The sequence below is a fragment of the Pongo pygmaeus genome, chromosome 16 (genome assembly GCF_028885625.2).
Source record: "Pongo pygmaeus isolate AG05252 chromosome 16, NHGRI_mPonPyg2-v2.0_pri, whole genome shotgun sequence".
Classification (NCBI taxonomy): Eukaryota; Metazoa; Chordata; class Mammalia; order Primates; family Hominidae; genus Pongo; species Pongo pygmaeus.
The window spans coordinates 19726946-19745073 of record NC_072389.2 but is presented as its reverse complement, the minus strand read 5'-3'; the positions used below and the strand labels follow the sequence as shown (position 1 = coordinate 19745073).

Genomic DNA, 18128 nt, shown 5'->3' with positions numbered 1-18128 from the left:
TAAGTGTATTCAGACAATCTGTCTTGTTGTGACTGCCTTTATTTAGCATGTTAAGATTTATTTTGATTTTATATGTTACATATGCTGATTTTGAAAAGCTGAGCAATATTCTATTTTTATATTCCAAATTATATTTATTCATTTAAGAAAGTTTAAGCTGCTTTAGCATGTCAGCTTTTGTCGATAACGCTGCAATAAATATGGGTGTGCAAATAACTCTTCATTTGACCATATATGTGCAGCTGTATTTCTAAGTTTTCTATTGTTTTATTGTTCTTATTGTGTGCATTTATGCCAGCACCAAACTCCTTTAGCTACTGTAGCTTCATAATGTATTTCAAAATCAGGAGGTGTGATGCTCCCAATATTGTTCTTGATATTTCAAGATTGTTGAGTCTTCTTGGTCTCTTTATAGTCTATATAATTTTGGGGTTGCTTTTTTATTTCTGCAAAAATAAACTGAGACTTTGGAAAGGACTGCAGACAGTTTATGTAGTCTGGATATCTTCATAATATTAAGTATTCCCACCCTTGAAGAAAAGCATGTTCGAGGGTGTATCGTTTAATTTCCATATATTTGTGAATGTTTCATTTTTTATTTTATTCAATTTTGGTTATAAATAATAAGCAATAATATTTCAATTTAAAAACAGTTGTTAAGACTTGTTTCATGGCCTAACGTCTTCTATCAAGAATGTTTTCTGAAATGTTGAAAAAATTGTGTATTTTGTTGTGTGAGGTTTTCTCTATGCATGTTGAATTTGATTTTTATAGTGTATTCAAGTCTTCTGTTCACTGTGTATTTCTTGCTTCAATGTCATCAATGTTTGCTTTATAAATTGGAAACCCTGATGTGTGATATAGCTGTAGATATAGGTATAAGCACACACACAGGAATCCACACACACACGTATACAATTGTTATAAGTTTCCAATGAATGACTCTTTTTGTTATTATTTAATGTCTTTTTTTATCCTGTAGTTTTGAATTAAATTTCATAAAATATGATAATTGATTTAAAATGTTTTGTAACGGTGACTACTTCTGCTTTCATTTGGCTCACATTTGCATGGAATATCTTTTTCCATCCTGCTTTTAGTCTATCTTTGTCATTGGATCCAGTGATTCTCCTGTATACAGAATATAGTTGACGCTGTTAATACAATTTTTATAATCTCTTCATGAAATATGTCTTTTGATTGGGAAAGTTAGTCCATTAATATTTTTAAAGTATTCTGAAATGGAACTTACTATTGTCATTATATTAATCATTGTTTCATTATTGTAGCCATTTCCTTCCTCTTTTTCATCTTTCTTGCTGTCTCACTGATTTCTGTGGTGACATGGTCTGATTTCTTTCTCACTTTCTCTACTGTATTTCTCTAGTATTTGTGGTTGTCATGAGGATTACAAAAATCCTCTTAAAATTACAATATATTTTGAATTGGTAAGATCTTCAGATGCATACAGTTTTTTTCAGTATGTCTGCTGTCAACTTTGTTAGTAATGTCACAAATTATATTGTTATATTGTGTTTATAACTATTTTCATGTTTTTGTCGATCAAATTTGAAAATAATTAGAATTGTTTTCTGTGTTATAATTTTAATACTACAATTTCCTGTTATGTGCATGTCTTTAATAGAGTTATGTGTTTTTTATGTAACGTAGGTTTTTCTCTAGAATTTTATTTTCAATGGAAGAGACTCCCCTAAGCATTTTTAGTAAGGCAGATATACTAGTGATGTACTTTTACTGCATTTTGTTACTTTGGAATTTTTTTTGGAAGAATTTTCCTAGTTACAGTATTCTTGCTTGGAAATTTTTTGTTTCAGCACTTTGACTATATCACTTAACTTTTTTTCTGGCCTGCAAGGACTGTGTTGATAAATCCACTGCAAATCTCATTGAAGCATGCTATAGATGACACATCAGGTTTATCTTACTGCTTCCAAGATTCCTTTTGCCTATGAGACTTTTAAAATTTTGCTTATAATCTGTCTTGTTATGAGTAACTTTGTGTTTATCTTACCCAAAGTAATTTAACCTTCTGGACATTTTACAAGTTTTTTTCTGTTTGATAATTTTTCAGTCTTTATGACTTACTGTATTCTTCAGCTCCATAATTTTTGAAGGTTTTTATAATTTTTTTGTGATATTATCATTTTGCTGCTTTCATTTAGTTGTCTGTGTTCCCATTTCATATACTGGGCATCATTTAGATGGTTATGTTGAATATTTTCAGGTAATTTGTGTATCTCAATTTTTTAGGGTTGATATCTGGAAATTTATTGTGTTTTTTTGGCCATATTACTCCGGTACTCTGTTGTCATCTTTCATTGAGATTTGAGCATTAAGCTGTCACAGTCCTTATAAAGTGGCTTGGAGTCTGACACCAATTGACCACGCTAGAGATTCTGGAGGCTTCTCAAGCCTGTTGTCAGGATGTGTCTACTCTGGGATTGTGTGTTTATTTTCTTTCTTCAGAAAGAAGTCAGAAGTTTACTTCTATAAGCATCATGCTGCATTGGAGAGGAAGAAGGGCTGTGGTGGGTAAATGCAACAAATTTTCCTTCCTCTACTATTTGGCTATTGGCATTGTGCTTACCTGCGGTGCTGCAAACTCTTGATTTTTAAACTTATCACAATGGAATTTTGTTCAGTGTATTTTTGTTAAGTGTATATGTATATGAAGAAATTAGGGCCTATGATTTTTATTATGCCATTTTGCTAATGTGCTTAATATAACTTTATACATTAGGTTTCTAACACATATTCACCTGAGTCTAGTAAGTGAGGTAATTTATTTTCCCTTCTTCCAGATGTGTCTTCTCATTTTATGGAAGACATGTTGCCAGAGTAAAGCACAACAGATTCATCTCGAGATGTAATACTGAGAAGATATGGAAATTATAGAAGCTGTGGCCTTCAGAATTTACACTTACGGAGAGACTAGAACAGTGTGGGTGGGTGTAAGGGGCAGGAAGCATGTCATAATGGACTTAACCGATTTTCATCAACTATTCACAGTAAAATCTTTCAATGTAATAAATTTAATAATCTGATAAACAATAAGCAAAATATTTGAATAGGCATTTTTCATAAGAAGACGTACAAAGGGCAGACAGGCATATGAAAAGGTGCTCAACATTTTTGATCATCAGACAAATGCAAATCAAAACTACAATGAGGTATTATGTCACTCAGTTAAATGGCTTATATCCAAAGGTAGACAGTAACAAATGCTGGAGAGAAGTGGAGAAAGGGAGCCCTTGTATGCTGTTGACAGGAATGTAACATTTTGAAAATTCTTCAAAATAACTAAAAATAAAGCTACCATATAATTCAGGAATTCCACTCCGGAGGATTCACTTACTAGAAAGGAAATCCATACATTGAAGAGATATCTACCCTCCCATGTTTGTTACAGCAGTGTGCTCTAGCCAATATTTGGAAGTAACCTGATATCCATCAACAAATGATTGGATGAAGAAAACATGGCACATAGACACAATGGAATACTATTTAACCATGAAAAATAAGATCCTATTTTTGCAACAACATTGATGGAACCAGAGATTAAGTGAAATAAGCCAGGCACAGAAAAACAAACTTTCCATGTTCTCACTTATTTGTCAGAGCTAAAAATCAAAACGATATAACTCATGTAGGTAGAGATAGTTGCCAGAGGCTGGGAAGGGCAGTGGGGAATGTAGGGGACGGTAGGGATGGTTAATGAGTACAAAAAAAGAAAGAATTAGTAAGACCTAGTGTTTGATAGTACATCTGGGTGACCATAGTCAATAATAATTTTAATTGTACATTTTATAATAATGAAAAGAGTATAATGAGATTGGTTGTAACACAAAGAATAAATGCCTGAGGGGATGATGGATACTCCATTTTCCATGATGTGATTATTGCTTTCTATGCCTGTATTAAAGTATCTCACATATCACATCAATATATCTCCAACTAAGTACCCACAAAAATAAAAAATTTAAACCAATTCAAAATGCCAGAATTTCTATACATTAACTATAAACTACACGAAAAAGTCAAGTAAACAATGTTATTTATAATAACTACAAAAAGTTTACTTATAAATGTAGCCAAAATGGTGAAAGATTTTTATATTAAAAACTAAAAAACACTGGGTAGAAAAACTTTCTAAATCACAAATAAATGGAAAGATATTTCTGGTTCATTGATTGGCACAATTAATACTGTTAAAATGTCTACACTGAGCAAAACAATCTACAGATTCAAAGCAGTCTCTATCAGTATACAAATGAAATTATTTAGAGTATTTCAAAAATTCTAAAGTTCATATGGCATCACAAAAACACTAAACAGCAAAAGAAATTAAGCACAAATAATAAAGCTGGAAGCATTACACTACCTTTGAAATACACTACAAAGCTTTAGGAATGGATACAGTATGATACTGGTTTAAAAAGAGAAACATAGGTGAATAAAGCAGAATGCAGAGCCCAGAAACAAATTCATAAATTTTCAGGATCTTACAAAAAGGTGACAAGAACACACAGTGGGGAAAGGACAGTTACTTCAAAAGTGGTGTTAGGAAAACTGAGTATCTCCAGGCAGAACAATGAAATGAGACCCTCAATCAACATAAATCAAAGACTCAAAACTCTGGAACTGCTACACAGAACAGAGTGAAAGCTCCATGACACTGGTGGGGAAAATAATTTTTTCTTATTTATTTCACCTCAAAATCCCAGCAAAAAAAGTGGAAGTAGACAAATGAGATTACTTGAAAACTGAAAAGCTCCTACACAGCACTAGAGACAACCAACAGAAGAAAAATAACGTATAAATAAGAGAAAATATTTACGAGTTATATATCTGATGAAGGGTTACTATCCAAAGTAGACAGGAAACTCAAACAACTATAGAACAATAAACAAGTAACTATTAAAATGGGTGAAAGATGTAAATAAACATTTCTTAAAGGAAGACATACAAATGGTTAAAAAATATATGAAAAAATGCTAGGTAAATTATTATAAGGCTAATCTAAGGTTAAGGCCAATCTAAGGTTAGGGCTAATCTAAACCTCTATTAGACAACAACTCACTATTGTTAGAATGACTATTAATAATAAGCCAAAAAAATAATTATTGGCAAAGATGTGGAGTAAAGGGAATGCTTGCACACTGAATGTAAATCAGCATAGCCATTATACAAAACAGCATGGAGATTTCTCAAACATTAAAAGCTGAACTATCATATGATATAGCAATCTCATTATTGGGCATATATCAAAAAAATCAAGTATGTGAAAGAGACATCTGTGCTGTTATGTTTATTGCAGCACTATTCACAATAGCCAAGATATAAAATCAAACTCAGGGTTCATTATCAAATAAATTGATAAAGAACATGTGGCATACATACAGAATGGATTATTATTCAGCCTTAAAATAGAAAATCTTGTCATTTTCAATTACATGGATGAACCTGAAGGAGATTATGTTAATTGAAATAATCCAGACACAGAAAGACAAATACCTCATGATTTTGCTCCTATGTGGAATTTTAAAAAATTGATTGCATTGAAGTAGAGACTAAAATAGCGGAACCAGAGGCTAAGATATTCTGGAAGGGGATTGGGTAGATGTCTTTCAAAGACTACATAATTAGTTAGATTAAAGGAATAAGTTAAAAAAATCTGTTGTAAAGCCTGGTGACTATAGTTAATGATGATATACTGTTATGTTTTATAAATACTGATATAGTCAATGTTAAGTGTTCTCCATCACAAAAATGATAACTATATGAGGTAAAGCATTTGTTAATTAGCCAGAATTTAATATTAGACAATGTATGCATGCTTCAAAACCACATTTTACATGACGAATACATATAATTTTATCTGTCAATTTAAAAAATTTAGAAACATGAAAAGGTAGTGTTTCAAATAAGTCTGTGTCTTATTCATAAGCTTAGCTGCATAGTATCAAAATATATAGTTTTTGTGACGTTTTTGTCATTTCATTTGTCAGTCATAAGCATAGAAACTCTGATATTTACCAGCATGTGCAAGAACCAGCACAGTGCATGGGAGAATCCTATGTACTTTAGAGCTTTTACTTTGAGCTCCAGGCACCTGGAATTCCAAGTATAGAAGACACTAAAAAGGCAGGTGCTGCTAATGGTTTCACCTCTGGCCCTTCTGTAAACACTGAAAACAGGTTTGCATCCAAAACCACTGAGAAAATGTTTTAATCCAAAAGCCTGCCATTGTCTTTGAGATTTCTCTAAAGAGAACGATCTAGAATTTGGCTGAAATTAGGTGACTGAGAATAAAAACTGTGGACTGTAACTGTGCCCATTCAAATAAAAGAAGTTATAATAATATGAGTGAGAAATTTCCCAAGATTGCAATACAAATCTGGAAAAAAGATTATTCCAAATTTTAAACCCACAAAGGTTCTTTTATTATTGTCCAAAACTTATTATACCCACTCAACAACAGAAGATTCTGCATGGAAACATAAGCAGTGGGATAAATATTTCATAGAAATTTGAATGTAAAATATTTTACTTACCACTAACTCTCCTTAATACTTTATTTCTAAGACACGTCTCTAATGAGATATCCAAATTTTGATTTGTTGTCTTACGTAGCACTAATAATACATGGCCCACTGGTATTAATACTTCACTTAGTCTAATTTGATACTTACCATTCTTTGTGTTATAATACAATAATGTTTTTCTTTAACAAACAATGCTATCTGTCCAACGATCCAGCCCATGGATACTGCATTATCTTACCTAAATTAAGTGACAAGAATGTTGCATTTGTAATCTATAAATGACCTCAAACTCTCCAGCTACGAAGAATTTTTAGGCACATTAAAAATAATTCTAAGTTGTCCTCAGAACCTGCAGAGTACTGTGTGAAATAACACGGGGCGGGGAGAACAGCGAGCAAGCTGTTGCCATAACACAGGCAAAGAAGGAGAAGGGCTGTAATGCACATGTATTTGGGGGTGAAGATAAAAAGACAGTGAAAGAAAAACTGAAGATAATTAGAAAATAAAAGAAGCAGAATTTATCTGTCGAAATTTAGAGTTAGTTGTGCAGCCTGGCTACAGATTTCCTCTCTCACCATGCAAAACCAATGCCACTTCTTCACTCTGGGTGTTTTTAATCTCTTATATGAAGATACAAACTCACTCGAGCAGAAATATTTCCTGATAATTGTAAAGCATTTGTTACACTCCTAGCACCATCTTGTGTTTGTTTACTTGATACAAATGACAAGAAAATCCCATGGCTTATGAAGCCTCCCGAGTTTTTACCTTGAAAACATGGGTCAATAAATTCAATAATTATATCAAATATATCTACTATAAAACATGAAAGAAATAATAATAAAAACATTTTGCTTAAATAGAATTCTCTAATTGAAAAGATTAAATATACTAATTAAATAATGAAATTTAACTTAATATACTCACTGCCAAATTATTCAGATCTTCAAATTATTTAGTTAGCACCATTACATTTTACAGAAAGAGCTATAATCATTAGGCAGGTCACGTAAATAATACTTCATGAACTCTGAAAGAAGAAAATTATACATTAGGTCTAGCATGAATAGAAGGCAAGCTAGAACAAAGGGTTTGGATGGGGAGATTCTGAACCATAAGAGTTTAGAGATGAATGGAAGGCAGAGGAAATAAATTTGCTTTCAGAATCTGTGAGGTTTTAGTTTGCTAGTGTATCATAAACACTCATGAAATCATCTGCTTTGTTCTGATATATTTTTCTACTCAGAATAGGTCCACACTCACACAAAAACAATTACTTCACCAATTCTTTTACATCTAAAGTTTATCTTTAGAGTAATATATTTAGAAATTTTACACCATGTAAATTAAAACTAAAATTTTGTGTTTGTAGAACCAGAGATAACATGTTCAAAAAAATGTAGGCTGAATTTTCTAAATAGTTATTCAGAATTCAGAAATGTAGGGCTTTTGATTATACTCCTATATAATCTTCAGTATAACCATCACAATAACCTCACAGTTACAAAATAAATAATGTAACACGTGGGAACAATATTCTCTAAATTATTTGAAGTATAAGGCCACTGGGAAAAAGAATCACTACAGGTGTTATTCCACCATATTACTTAATGGTATAGTCTTACCATGTTTTACCTACAAGCCTGAGTAAGGTAGAATAAGTTAATGTTGGCAGCAGGATGACACTTCAATCAATGCACAAAACCCTTAACATATTAAAAACATTTTTTATTTGTTAAAACAAATAAAGTTTACAAATAATCTAAGAGACATATCAAAATCCACTCTATTTTATTAGCTTAATGTGCATTTGATGAAACAATTTTCTTCTAAATTTGACAGTGTTTCTTTATTAATAAAATGCAGAGGATATTGCACTGAACCTCATGCATCGCTTACAACACTGTTATCACTTAACCACAAACAGCCTCTCCACTTAGATTTTCTTCATGTATCTTACATTTCCAGGTCCTTAATCTTTTATGGAGAAGTATATAAATGATGACCACCTAATACAGAAGGACCGCTCAGAGCTGTAATGCATCAAAAGTTGACCACATGCTTCCACATAAACATAAGGAATAAAGGCAAAGCACTAAGTTATTCGAAAGTTTAATTATATCAATACTTGCTTTTCAAAACATTTAAAATTACTTTAATGCAAATAATATACACTCTGAATATAATTTTAAATCTTCAAAAAGCAATCTCCTACTACTTTTATCCTACATACAAATAAATTATCCAATTATTTTAACTTTGGATTATTCTCTATAATCAACACTGAATAATTTAACTCATGACAGGATTCATAAAATTAACCTTTTAAACATTTGTCTTACAGTTTACATCACATTGATTATCCTTTTATCAGATCTCAGTAGCACCAAAAACCTGACAATGGTATAGACACTGCCCACTAGCCTCTAGACACCACGGTCATATGCCCATGGCAGGGTTGAGGAGGTTGAGATGATGAAGTCCATCTTATACATGCCCACCAAGAAACTCACCGGCAGCAGGATGCGCTGATGGCCCTTGCCTCTGGAAAGATCCTTAGGTAGAGGCTGGGGCTGTGAAGGTACCAGGATCTCCTCTAGTTCCTGAATGACAGTCATCATGTACACACTTGAGCACAGCATTATTTGCTTAAGAAAAACATCTCTGAATAATGACAGAGTGAAAAACAGTCCTCTGATAATGGAGTTTATTGGGAAAAGTGAACAGTATTTACTGACATGCAGATTGGTCTGGGATACATTGGAAGAAGCCACAGTGTAAAAGATCAGGCTACTACTAACAGGAAAACTGAGACCATGAAACCAAATGGAAGGTAAAAATGGTGGATTTCCGTTTAAACCTCACCAACCAGGAAATGCTGAGGCTGATGGTGACGACCTGCAGCACGCCCAGGAGGCAGGTGGTACAAATGGAGAGGCCCCTCATCACCCTCCTCAGGTAGAAAGATGCCTCATATTTGAAGTCATTCTGAAAACTCAGTGATTCAAAGAGCTGTGGAGACAAGAACACCGTGGTGAGAAGGACCACCGTGTGGACAAGGGCCACATGACAGACTGCTAGGTAAGTGGGCTCTGGCCTGAGAAAAAGCAGAAAAGGAGAAGATGCAGAAAAGAAGGAGAAAAGTGTTGGCTGAGATGCCAACACCAGCTTAGAAATGAAAGGCATTTTTCACGAGAACACAAGTGCAAAGTAATCATCTAAATTACAGACAAACATACTTTGTACATCAAAATATGAAGTATAAAAACATATTTTGTACTTCACATCATCTGTATTATATATTCTATGGCCAAAATTATCATAATTTTTATTCCACTAATTTTTTTCTTAATTAATCCTATCATATAAATCCTTGATATATATAGTGTATGTGTGCATGTATGTATATATAATTTGATGTATAATGTTGAGAATGTATTTTGAAGAATTTATATGAAAAATTGGCTCACTTTTTACAAAGCATTTCTTAATGAAGAGTGATGGTTACATAACAATAACTCACGTTTGTATAGTTGAGCTAAAGTAAATTTTATGTTAAAGGAAAATAATCACCTAAAGAAAAAGTTGAAAAAAAAGTTTAACTGACTCACATCACAGCACTCAGTTTCTCTTATTATTTCTTTCACTTTTAAGAATGCTTATAATTACATTAGGCCCAAATCTGTAATTCAAGTTAATGTTTTTGTTTTAGAGTCAGCTGGTTATCAACCTTGATTTCATCTGCAGCCTGAATTCCCATTTGTCATATACCATAATACATTCCTAGAACCTGGCGGTTAGACATGGGGACCTTTGCGTGGCATTATTCCACTTACCACAAGTCCTATTAAACAAATCTCCTTAAAATAATTCTGGCTCTGTTCAAGTTTTGTTTTTATCCCAGAGAAATCTCATGAAAGCTTTATTTCATCTCAGGAGGAAATTGCTAAAATCCAGTTTTCAATGCTAAAAGTACATGGACTACCTTTTTCTACTTTATGGGATCCATGAATTTGCATTAAGTGATAATTTTCTTGATGCTTCACTTTATACAGAGATACCCTTCCATGGAAAGATGCCTTTCCAAGCCTTGGAAAAACACCAAGGTCGCTAACAGTAAAGATAATTCTCCATATCTTAATCATGATATCTCTGTGTGAGAACCCTTCATAAAATTTTATTGAATAATTCTGCAATTACTTTCTTATTTGCCCTGAATACAGTCATCACTATTGTATCCAACTAATTCAGCCCACAGCTTAGAATAATAGAGGTCTGGCTCATGCCTATAATTCCACCGCTTTGAGAGGCTGAGGCAGGGACATTGCTTCAGCCAGTTTGAGATTAGCTTGAGCAACACAGTCACACCCTGTGTCTATCAAAAATAAGAAAGAAATTAGCTAGGCATGGTGGCACGTACCTGTGGTCCCAGTTACATGGGAAGCTGACATGGAAGGATCACTTGAGCATAGGATCTTGAGGCTACAGTGACCCAGTGAGTTGTGATGGTACTAGTGCACAAACCACAAATATAAATGTGCAAGGCAATGAAGATGATTTGCCAGTATTTTTTACCTCATACTCAGAAATTAACATCGGAGTTAGAAAACTGCTAACCAATTTTAAACCACCTGATATGGATGAGTTTACAAAAAGGAAATTGCATAGTTTATATATCAGTTTTTATTTTTTCTCCTAACATATAATCTAGTATAAGTACACATTTATCTCAATGTCCAGAACCAAACAATGGATAGTTGCCACCAAAATATACTGGTGCCATCAACATGATATGGTTCTTTTGTCATGTTAAACCTAAAAGAAACTCCAGGATAATATCAGATTAAAGCCATAATAATCTCCACATATTAAATACTGCAGTCTAGTTCCAGAAAATAAACATGGACAATTAATATACAAATAACTACTTACTACTTATGTGGAAATCACTTTTACTAAATATACTGTATATATCATAAGTTATATCACAGAAAGAGATAATTCAATTAGATAAAACAACATAGGTAAGAATTCTATTTTTTTCTCCCCATAAGGTATCCAGATCACACGCTTTAATTTATGCCACACCCTCTCTAATGACTACTACATACCGCAAAAGAATGTATCTGCTAATTATCAAACTTTATTTTTCTCTAATGAAGGTTCTCAGGTCATTAATGCTGAGTCTGGAGAAAAGAACAGTGGCTCCTATGAACAAGGATTAACAAATGTAACACACTTGGTTATATTTGAATTTCAGGTAAATGATTAATTGTTATTAGTATATACTTCAATAATTGCTTACACATATTACACCCAGATATAAAAACATTGCATAGCTATACTAAAAAGTTATTTGTTGTTTATCCCAAATTTAAATGTAACTTATGTTTTCTCTATTTTATGTCACGAATCTGTCACAACTACCATAGAACTATTGTATAATTTGGAACAACACGTTACAAACATGGGAAAACAGAATAAACGAAAAAATATCAAAGGTCTTATAAAGGCTGCGTGCTGTGACTCATGCCTGTAATTTAAGCATTTTAGGAGGCAACAGTGGGAGGACTGAGCCCAAGAGTTTGAGACCTGCCTGGGCAACATAATGAGAACCCATCTTCACAAAACAATTTCAAAAATTAGCCAGGCATTGTACCACCTGCCTGTAGCTCTGGCTGCTTGTGAGGCTGAGGCAGCAAGTTCACTTCAGCCTACACGGTAAAGGCTTCCGAGAGCCCTGATCAAACCACTGCACTCATTCCTGGGTGACACAGTGTGAACTTGTCTCAAAAAAGTATCAAAACATGAGATGCAGCAAACTGTTGAGAGAAATTCACAGCAGTAAACACCTACATTAAAAATAAACAATTCTAAATTAATAACCTAATGTTTGGCAAAAATAGTTAAGGGCTAATTAACTACTCATCACACCTTGGAGAAAGAATATCAGTGGGGCAAGCAAAAGTCATGTAGAATATCTAAGAGAAAAGACTGAGGAGTGAGATGCCTGGGGGATTCGGGCTTTGAAAATTATCCACATATTCCTGAGAATCCAGAAGCCCATAAGCATGCTCAGGGTCAGTCAAGGGACAGGCAAATGCTCACAAAGACCTAAGAAGCTGTTATCTCTCATGTCTGCTTTACCTTCAAGCACCACACAAGCAGGAAGAAAAGAAAACAGCAAAGTTGTAATCTTTCTGCCTGAGTAAACCCAACTGCAAGAACTAGTAGATTTATATTTGATGTGAGCAGGCATTTGAGAAAATCTCTGTCAAATAACTAGCTCATGTGAAGCTAATAAAACAGAGATTTTTATTGCTAAACACGACAAAAGGACGATATTTTAAAAATAATTTTGAAAACTCACTAAACAAACAAGTAAAATTTACAATAAGCAACAAAAAAACCCAACAGGATGAGACAGAATATTATTTCAGGGTTGTTGTAATAGAAAAAGTCTAGTTTTCAGCAACAGCAATGAAATACAAAGCGTGCAAATAAATTAATGAAAAAATAATGGCCCACTAATAAGATAACAGATATTAACAGAAACAGTCCTAGAGGAATCGTAGGCATTGAAAAATCTAGAAAAAGTCTTTAAATTACCTGTCTTAAATGTGCTGCAAAGATAAATAACATCAAAAGGAAAAACATTACAGAAGAATAATGTCTCATCAAATAGAAAATATTAATAGAGATAGAGATTATAAACTGAAGACAAACTCTAAAGTTGAAAATTAAGGTAACTAAAATAAAAAATTCACCACAAAGGTTCAACAAAAGATTTAAGCAGATGAAAGACACAATCAGCAAGCTTGAGGTCACTTCAATTCGTATTATCCCAACTAGCAGAAATAAAAAATAATGAATAAAGACAAACAGAGCCTAAGATAACAATGGGATACTATAAAATGTGCCATTACAAGCATTATGAAAACTCCTGAAAGAAGGGAGAAAGATAAAATGGGGCAGAAAGAACATCTGAAGAAATAATGGCTAAAAAGTTCCCAAGCATGATGAAATACATGAATCTACACATTCCAAAATCTCATTGAATTCAAAGTAGTATAAACTCAAAGAACTCTACACCAAGACAAATTACAATAAAACTTTCAAAAGCTAAAGAGACAACTTTGAAGAAAGTTATGGAGAAAAGACTACTATTTGCAATGCATCTACACTGACATTAACAACTCACTAAAAACTACACAGTCCAGAATATAATTTCTCACTAAAAACTATGGAGTCCGGAATATGACAGGACAATATATTTAAAGTGTAGAAAGAAAAAAAAAAGCCAACAAAGGACTCTATTTTCAGCAAAATTGCTCTTCAAAGATGAAGGACATCTTTGAAGACCTTTGAAGACACCAAGAGCTATATAGATCAAAACAAATTGAACAGCTTGTCACTAGTAGACCTGGTCTGCATTAAATGACAAAGGTTATCTTTTGGGTTGAAATGAAAAGACAAACTAGGTAATAATGCAAGGCCATATGAAAAAATAAAGAATGCCAGTAAAAATGAGTACATGGCAAAATATAAATGCCACTATTAAAGAATATTTTGTAACTTTTATTTTATCTATTGTTCTTTTTTACATATAATTTAAAATACTAATGCATAAAATAATTATAAATCTTTGTTAATGTCATACAATGCATAAAGATGTAATATGTGACAAAACAACATAACATTGGAGGAGCAGATCTCTATTGAAACAGCTTTTAAAATAAAACTGAATTATGGGTGGTATTAATTTAAAGTACAGTTACATGGTGATGAGATTAATTGTCATCCTTAAGGTAGCCACTAAAAATATAACTAAAGAAAGAAGTGAAAGAGGAAATGAGAAGGGAATCAAAACTGTTTTGGAAAAATACTAGAACATTAAAGATGTCAGTAATATAAGAATTAATTAACAAAAATATACAAGACTTTAGAAAACAACTAGAAAAATGGCAGAAGTGTGCCCTTCCTTATAAATAGTTTAAATAGAAATTAACATCTACAATTCCAATGCAAAGATTGGCAGATGGTTTAAAAACAAACAAAAACATGAACTAACTTTATGTTATCTACAGGAGAATCTCTTTAGTTCTAAACTCACAAATAGGTTGAAAGTGAAAGGATGGGTAAAAAGATTTCACAAAAATAGTAAGCAAAATAAGCTGGGGTGGTTACACTTAGACAAGATAGGCATTAAGACAACATTGTTATAATTAATCGACATAGGAAATTTTATAAATGTTAAAAAATTATAAATCTATCAAGAAGATAAAATAGTTTTAAATATGCATGTACCTAACAAAGACCCCAATATATGAAGCACAAAATGACAGAATGGTAGAAGTAGAAAATTCTCAGTGTGAACTGTTGACTTTAATATACCAACTAGACCTAACGGACAAATTCAGAAACACCTAATCAAAAACCTTGAAATGAGCAAAAATTGATGCATTTTCAGATTGTTTGTTTTCAGCAAGCAATTTAACCACCTTGCTATTTTATGGCATGCTTATTTTTTTAAAAAAATTATGATGAAATATGCATAACATCATACTCAATTCAATGTTTCCGGTATATTTATAATTATGCAACTATAGCCATGGTATAACTTTAAAATATTTCCACTATCAGGACTAGACAATCATTACTCTACTGATTTGCCTTTTGTGGACATTCCGTTTTATTACCTTTATTGTTTGGTTTGGTTTCATTTTTTAGATGGCGTCTCTGTCATGCAGGCTTGAGTGCAGTGGTGCGATCTCAGCTCACTGCAACCTCTGCCTGCCTCGCGGGTTCAATAGATTCTCCTGACTCAGCTTCCTGAGTAGCTGGGATTACAGGCGCCCGCCACTGCACCTGGCTAATTTTGTGTTTTTAGTAGACTTGGTTTCACCATGTTGGCCAGGCTGCTCTCGAACTCCTAACCTCAGGCAATCCACCTGCCTCAGCCTCCCAAAGTGCTGGAATTAAACGTGTGAGCCACCATGCCCGGCCCGTTTTTATTACCTGTTTAACTATGTTATTGTGGTATGATTACTATTTTGTATAAATGGAATGATACACTGCATTATGTTTTGTGTCTGGTTTATTTCACTTAACATAATGCAGGTGAGGTCAGTTATGTCATTTTTTTTTTACTTTTTTTGTATATTTTAGAAAATGCATTTAGAAGAGAATAAAAAACTTTTAAAATAACTTCCATATTTCTCAATGTTGTGCATTTTTTTCAAAAAATAAGCAAATATTTTATTTTTTTGGTTTCTTTGAGACAGATCTTATTCTATCACCATGGCTGGAGTGAAGTAACATGATCATGGCTCACTGCAGATTCTACCTCCTAGGCTCAAGAAGTCTTCCCACCTCAGTCTACCAAGTATCTGGGACCACAGCTGCACACCACCATGCCCAACTAATTTTTAAATTTTGTGTGTAGATGGGATCTCACTATGTTGCATGGGCCTGTCTCAAACTCCTGAGCTCATGAGATTCTCCTGCCTAGGCCTCCCAAAGTGCTGGGATTACAGGTGTGAGCCACCACACCCAGCCTATTTTTTTCTAAAGACAGGGTCTCACTCTGTCCTCGGCTCAAGTGCTGTGGCGTAATCATAGCTCAATGCAGCCTCAATGTACTGAGCTCAAGTGATCCTCCCTCATTGACCCAAAGTGCTGGGATTATAGGCATCAGCCACCATGTCCAGCCTGAAACAATATTTTAATTAAACATTAAGAAAAATAGAAGAAATAAGATCTAGTGTTTCGTAACACAATAGGACAACTATAGTTAACCGTAATTTATTGTATAAAAGATAGAATATTCATAATGTTCTTAACATAAAGAAATGATAAATGTTTGAGGTGATAAATATTCCAAAACCCTGATTTGATCATTACAGATTGTATACTTGTAGTAAAAAGATCACATATACCCCATAAATATGTAAAATTATATATCCATAAAATCTAAAATAAATGAGCAAAATAAAAATAAAAAAGAGCAAAAAACCATTTGGAAAGTACATAGAAAAAAAGAATGTTGAATCACTTACAAAACAGAACCTCAGAGAGTCTAACAAAAGTGTAGTTTGAGTCAACATTTTCTTTTTTAAATTTCTTCTTATACTTTACATTTCAATGTACAGGGACATGACAGCTGCAGCAGAGGTGTGAAGTTGGAGGAGTCTTCAGGAAAATTAGAGAGATTCTGTGTAGTACTCTGGCAGGGTTTTTTTGTTACTGTTATTTAGTTTTTATTTTATAATTTAAATTCTTGTGCATGTGAGAATATTGTATTCTGAATTTGAGGAATTTTTTTCCTAACATCTTTGTGGATGCACAAGGCCTTTTGTCAGATCTTGTGAAACAGCACAAGTAACAACCATTTTCAATTTTGCCCTCATATGTCTCCCTATGCTGCAGAAAGATGTTTCTGCATTGGGTGGCCATATGATAGAGTTCTGGTCAACAAGATTTAGAGAGAAGTGCCCAGAAAGAATGGCCTTCTCTGAATTAAAAACAATGGCTTCCAATCTAATTTCCTAGGATCTATCAGCTGCACATTTCCTCCCTTTTGCTGTTTGCAATGTGGTTTGAGAAAATGGAAACAAACTGGTATCCCATAAAATCACTGCACTATTTCATTAGTCCTGGGCTGCTAATTATTTACCTTGTACATTAGAAAAAATACGGCCGGGCACAGTGGCTCACGCCTGTAATCCCAGCACTTTGGGAGGCCGAGGCAGGTGGATCACGAGGTCGGGAGATCAAGACCATCCTGGCGAACACGGTGAAAACCCATCTCTACTAAAAATACAAAAAAAAATTAGCCAGGCGTGATGGCGGGCACCTGTAGTCCCAGCTACTCAGGAGGCTGAGGCAGGAGAATGGCATGAACCCAGGGGGCAGAGCTTGCAGTGAGCTGAGATCGTGCCACTGCACTCCAGCCTGGGAGACAGCAAGACTCAATCTCAAAAAAAAAGAAAAAATACACATATTATTTCTGATACTATACAACAGTCTTTTCTTGGTATAGCTAAACATAAACTAATAGCTACAGAATGAGATGTATTATTATGTTTGTGTTTATTATAATGTCCCAATAGTTACAAAAAATATTTTAAAATATAAATACAATGTATGAAATCAATAACTTGTTAGAGTAACAAATAATAACTTATGGAATCAACATTCTCCAAATTATATTTTTACTACTAAGGGTAAAAAATGCTAAAAATAGCATTGATCTAGATAACCCAATAGTGTATCATTACCATTTACTACCTGGAATCTTGAGCAAGGTGGAATAAGTTAACATTTTTGTCAGGATAAGACATTATTCAATAAACAACAGTGTTAACAAATTAAAATACATTCCATTTTATTCTTAAGAACAAATTAAGTTTACACAGACTGAATAAACCATTTCAAAATCCACTGTTTTCTCAATCATCAAAATATAGACTGCAAACATTCAAGAAGCATTCTTATTCTGACACCACGACCTATGTAAAAAAATGCGGTCTCTATTTTCTTAAACTAAGCCTAAGTATTTAG

The 18128-nt window shown here is 33.4% G+C and overlaps 1 pseudogene; it reads right to left on the bottom strand.

Moving 5' to 3' along the window:
* Positions 1–18128, bottom strand: part of LOC134738346 (neurofibromin-like) — a 57631-nt pseudogene that overhangs the window by 3933 nt on the left and 35570 nt on the right.